This window comes from Pinus tabuliformis, chromosome 5_2 (genome assembly GCF_031772625.1).
Source record: "Pinus tabuliformis cultivar Carrire ecotype Pingquan chromosome 5_2, CPIR1, whole genome shotgun sequence".
Lineage (NCBI taxonomy): Eukaryota > Viridiplantae > Streptophyta > Pinopsida > Pinales > Pinaceae > Pinus > Pinus tabuliformis.
Window position 1 is genome coordinate 21,537,473 of NC_142306.1, and position 6,455 is coordinate 21,543,927.

The window sequence follows — 6,455 nt, forward strand, 5'->3', positions numbered from 1 at the left end:
TCAACATTTTCGTATGACTCTTCGACTCACCTATAACACTTTAACATGTGTTAGGCCTATTTCAATGAGCAAGAAACTCAATGATATATATATATATATATATATATATATATATATATATATATATATATATATATATATATATATATATATATATATATATATATATATATATATATATCTGTGTGTGTGTGTGTGTTTCTTTTCTTGAATAAATACAAATATAAAAAGTAAATTTATGAAGATCGAACCCAGTTACACTTTCTTCAACACCCCCTCTTAACTAGGGAGGTATTCATAAATCATTACAAGGTGTTTGGCTATTTTTCAATCTTGAATAATTCACATAAGAGAAATTGGATGGGAAACCCAGCTGTTGTAGCATCATATTAGCCAACATTGTTCATAGCAAGGCCTTGATTAAAGATTTATCTCTCATAAGATCAGAGCACAATGTTGGCAAGGCCAATGGCTTATAAACACCTTAGCCATTGTCTCTCAAGGTACATACACACCTAGGTGTTCCCTGAGTATGACCTTCTTGGACAATTCTTGTCTTGGGTTCCCAACCCTCAAAGAATATTGCTCCTCTTGCCTACTCTTGTCTTGGATGCCCTACACATCCTCAAAGAGCATCAGATGCCAGATGATTACCCAATCCTCCCATTATTTCTTGCCAAGTGAAGACAATAATGTTGTGTCTATCTCTTCCCCTTGATTGAGGAAGACATGCCCAAGTTTCCTCTGACAAGGAACTTGCCCAAGTTTCATGTGGTTGTTCTGCACTACTCGTGGCCTGCATGACACAACTCCACACCTGAACTGCAAACTTGTCCACTCAAATTTTTGTTCCGTGGTGCCCAAACTCTGCCCATCGATCCAGTCCATAGTGAGGGAGCATGGCCCTCACACAGTGCGGCCTGCCTACCCGGTCGGTAACCCACCCCACTCTTCCTATTTGCACTACCAAGTCTGACCTCCCTGCTGTAATCTACCTACTGGTGTGACCCTCTTACCCACATCCCTCTCTTCCTTCTATTTTCACCCAACTCCTTCCTTCGCACTTGTTCTGTGATGTGGAAGTCTAAGTTCGATGTCGCTTCATCCAACGCCATCCTCCTTACTTATACACATCCTTTCACCCAAGGGTTGTGTCTCTCGGGGATAAAAAGGATCGACTCCATCAACATGCATGCCAGGCTGGCCTGCCACATTACCTCGACACACCCCATTCCAATGAATCACCACATCCCTTCATGCACATCGTTGCACCCATGGGTCAGCTCCAACACTTAGCCGATTAAACCCGTCGTCGCACGTTGTACACCTGCCCGAATCCTAACTCGTCTGCACATGGTCACCTCTTTCATCTGGGCACCCAACAAGGGTCACCTGCGGGCCTTCCATCGGTAACTCGCCCATCATGCACGTATCAAGGGGAGTGCACCCTACATAACACAATTCTCCCACTATGAGTGCACCCATCACTGTCACGGATAAGCGAATACCTTGCCAAGTCTTTGCATATAACCAAATGTGCACCTGAGTCACATATAACTGAACACGGGTGCCCGTACTATGGGTTCAGTCTTTCAACTGTCTTGAGCACTCCCGACTTGAATACCTGACACCATAGCCCCCCCCATATGTGGTAGAGGTTTCCGGTGCAATGGGACATGGAAACCCTAGATTTCGCGCACTTGGGCAGCTGTCATCACGGCGGGGCAGGGAAACCTCACTTTCCCCGCACTTGGATGGCTCATGTCGCAATGAGGCATGGAAACCCCAAGTTTCGAAGATAGGCCAACCAAGTGGTTTCCACCCTACCACGAAATGGAAACCCCGAGTTCGCAAGACTTGGGTGGTCCTTCATTGTTTGCAACATGGAAACCATGAATTCCATAACCTTGGGTGATTTCAGTCATGTTGCGACATGGAAACCCAAGTTCCCCACACCGGGACAGTAGTTTTTGCTCGAGCGGGAGATGGAGACACCAGAGGTTCACAGAATTAGGCAGTTTCCCACATGCCATGAAACAGAAGTCCTCAAGTTCCATGGGCTTGGGCGGTTCTCTGTCATTCTGTGGCATGGAAACCTGAGTTCCCTGCACCGAGGTCACAGTTTTTGTCATGGCGGGGCAAGGAAGACCACGAGTTTCCCATAATTGGGTGGTTTCTGTCATGCCATGGAATGGAAAGCCCCATGTTCGGTAGACTTGGGCAATTGTTCCCTGTCGTGCGATGACATGGAAACCTAAAGCTCCCCAAATTTGGGCTGTCATTCCCTGTTGTGCGATGACATGGAAACCCGAAGCTCCCCAGACTTGTGCAATAGTTTTAGCTGCAGCATGAGTGACATAGGAACCCTGCGTTTCCCAGACGTGGGTAGCAATTTTTGTCATGACACAAAATGAAAACCCCATGTGTCCATTGACTTGGGTAGCAATTTCCATCATGCCGTGAAATGGACATCCCGAGTTCCCCGAACTTTGGTAGCTTTCCATCGCCCCACGACATGGAAATCTGAAGTTCCACAGACTCTCAGGTCATTCAGGGTGTGCCATGACATGGAAACCCTAGGCTTCCTAGACTTGGGTGGTTTCTGTCAGTGGTTCCGGCCACGCCACGACATGGAAACTGCGAGTTCCCCAAAGTTGGGTAGCGGTTTCAAAACAACCAAAGTTCCCTAGACTTGCAAGTTGGTTTGCATCGTCATGGAAACCCCAAGTTCCCTGCGTTGGGAAACCCATAGTTCCATCAAGGGAAAGACATGGAAAGCCCAAGTTTCCCCAGACTTGGGTGCCACCGGCCACCGGTTTTGGCTATGGTGTGACATGGAAACCCCAGGTTTCCCAGGCTCGACTGCTAGGGCGTGACATGGAAACCCCAAGTTTCCCCAAGGTTGGGCGCTGCCGGTTTTGGTCTTGGAGTGACATGAACCCCCAAGTTTTCGAATCTTGGGCGCCAAGGTGCGACATGGAAACCCCAAGTTTCCGTAGGCTTGGACGCTGCCAGTTTCGATCATGGCATGACATGGAAACCCCAAGTTTCCCCATGTTTGGGCGCTGAGGTGCGACTTGGAAAACCCAAATTTTGTGCGTGACATGGAAACCCAAAATGTTTTGTGCCAAGCAGAAACCCCAAATTTTAGGCACCGAGTGGAAACCCCAAATTTTGGGCATGACATGGAAACCCCAATTTTTTTTGTGCCGGGCAAAAGACCCAAATTTTAGGCGCAAGGTGGAAACACAAAATTTTGGGTGCCGGGGCACGGCATGGAAACCCCAATTTTCCCCATGCTTGGGCACTGGGGCATGGCATGGAATCCCCAATTTTTCCCATGCTTGGGCACCTTTTTTGTCGCAATGTGGAAATCCCAAATTTTGGGTGCCAAGGTGCGACATGGAAACCCCAAAATTTTGGGTGCCAGAGCGCGACATGGAAACCCCAATTTTCCCTAGCTTTGGCACCTTTTTCGTCACAGCATGGAAAAACCAAATTTCCCTCCTCCAAGCAATAAAAAATTATCGTCTAGAGGAAGAGGCATAGGTGCGAGAGCAGGAGGGTTGTCCAGATCTTTTTGTGACAAGAGTAAAGCTTTGAATCGAGGCAACCAAGGGCTAAATCTCAGTCGATCGTGGCAGCAAGGCCACTCTACCACTTACAATACCCCGTCGTTTATTTAAGTCATCTGCAAAGGATTCTTCTCAATGACTATTTGGAATTGAACTTCAAAGCTGCGCTGACCGAGATGCTTCATGGCCGTGGTTTGAAAATGACACGGGCCCCTGGGGGCAGGAAAGCGACACCCCTACTACAGGTCGAGATACAGTTGAAGAGTGACATGCACTACTTCTAGCATGGATTCTAACTTAGAGGCGTTCAGTGATAATCCGACACATGGTAGCTTCGCGCCACTAGCTATTCAACCAAGCTCAATGACCAATTGTGTGAATTAATGGTTCCTCTCGTACTAAGTTGAATTAATATTGTGGTGCGCTCATCAGTAGGATAAAACTAACCTATCTCATAACAGTCTAATCCTAGCTCACGCTCCCTATTGGTGGGTGAACGATCCAACACTTCGTGAATTCTACTTCATAATGATAGGAAGAGCTGACATCGAAGGATAAAAAAGCAACGTTGCTATGAATGCTTGGCTACCACAAGCTATTTCTCCCTGTGGTAACTTTTTTGACACCTCTAGCTTCAAATTCTGAAAATCTAAAGGATCGATAGGCCATGCTTTCATGGTTTGTATTCATACTGAAAATAAAAATCAAATGAGCTTTTACCCTTTTGTTCCACACGATATTTATGTTGTCGTTGAGCTCATCTTAGTACACATGTGTTACCTTTTAACAGATGTGCCACCCCAGCCAAACTCCCCACCTAACAATGTCTTCCACCCAGATCGACCTGTCAAAATGTGCCTTAAGGCCAAAAACAGGGGCAGTGCCCCATCTCCACCCCATGGAATAAGTAAAATAACATTAAAAATAGTGGTATTTCACTTGTGCCGAAAATGGCTCCCACTTATTCTACACCTCTCAAGTCATTTCACAAAGTCGAACTAGAGTCAAGCTCAACAGGGTCTTCCTTCCCTACTGATTCCGCCAAGCCCATTCCCTTGGCTGTGGTTTCACTAGATAGTAGATAGGGACAATGGGAATCTTGTTAATATGTTCATGTGTGTCACTAATTAGATGATGAGGCATTTGGCTACCTTAAGAGAGTCATAGTTACTCCCATCGTTTACCCGCGCTTGGTTGAATTTCTTCACTTTGACATTCAGAGCACTTGGCAAAAATCACATTGCATTAGCATCCGTAGGAACCATCACAATGCTTTGTTTTAATTAAATAGTCATATTCCCCTTGTCTGTACCAGTTATGAGTAGATTGTTCGACACCTAGGGAAAAGCCCTCGTAGGGGGCATTCTACGCCCATAGCCTAATTGGCATGCAACTGCCCACCCTTGACGTGAAAGCAACTTGAGTAGACTACTGACAGAACATGAGTTAAGGGGGAAGACTCCTAGGCCCAACCCTCAGAGCCAATCCTTTTCCTGAAGTTACATATCCATTTTGTCAGACACTGCAAGATGTGCGGTGCTCTTCCAGCTGCTGGACCCTATCTCTGGGTGAACTGATTCCAGGGTGGGAAAGCTGTTAAAAAGAAAATATAACTCTTCCCAAGGCCCCTGATGACATCTCCATATTTCCTAATGTTTCCACCCGCTGCCATGTCCTAGTTTGGGAATATTAACTTGATTCCCTTTATGTGCTCATGCAGATTGCACCCTTGATACAAGGCTTCCCCATCTCTTAGCATCGACTAACCCATGTCCAAGTGTTGTCCACATGGAACCTTTCCCCACTTCAGTCTTCAAAGTTCTCATTTGAATATTTGCTACTACCACCAAGATCTGCACCGGGGGCTGATCCACCCAAGCTCACGCCTGAGGTTTCTCGACGATGCCTGCGTCCTCCTAATCATCGGAGCTAGGGAATTACTCCGACAGTCAAGTATAGGTTTCCCGGTTCAGTGCCATCCATTTTCAGTGCTAGTTGATTCGGAAGGTGATTTGTTACACACTCCTTAGCAGATTTCAACTTCCATGACCACCGTCCTGCTGTCTTAATCAACCGACACCCTTTGTGGGATCTAGGTTAGAACGAAATTCGACACCGTAACTCGACTTTTGGTTGATCTCACATCACTAGTTCTGCTTACTAAAAATGGACCACTTGGATCTCTCGATTCCACAGCGTGGCTGAATGGAGTAGCCACACACTCTTACCTATTTAAAGTTTGAGAATAGGTCGAGGGCGTTACGCCACCAATGCCTCTAATTGTTACACAGTAATTTGTCACTGTCTTCACTCTAGTCCTTCTACTATGTCATGTGTCCAAGTCAAACATGCTCAAATGCTCTCTTGTACTACCAAAACCCATTTTTCCTAAGTTATCTACCTCATCACGTCTGTGGACAAAATATATGCGCTGAAGGGCGCTCATGAATAGTCCAGCTGCACTGCCAGCGTGGAAGTACATCTGATTCCCATGATGGTCCAATTTTATGTCCAATGCGAGGTTACTTGTTATCTTTGGCAATGATATGAATAGCCACGTTACTCACTAGCGATGTCAGCGCTATAGCTCAGTTATTCCCCCACGATGATCCAGATTGGGTGAATTTGTTCCAACAGTCGGCCTTCCGGATGACTCCAGACCTGGTTGTTGGCATAGTTTGTATCGCCCTCCTTTCTCTGGTGTGGTAGTTCCATCAATTGTGCTACCTTCCTTTGGGATAAGCTCACTATTCCACCTTTCATGGAGACTCCTTCTCCTATTTAAACTCTCACCATGGCTATGCACTGCTAGTTTTTGGATATTTTCTGATAGTTGGCTAGTTGAGTAGTGTTGTTATTGTTTGTGAGTTTGCTAGATAG

At 46.0% G+C, this 6,455-nt stretch overlaps 1 pseudogene; it reads right to left on the reverse strand.

Moving 5' to 3' along the window:
• Window positions 1-3,601: 3,601 nt before the first annotated feature.
• Window positions 3,602-5,119, reverse strand: LOC149157373 (25S ribosomal RNA; annotated as a pseudogene).
• Between the last annotated feature and the right edge of the window lie 1,336 nt (window positions 5,120-6,455).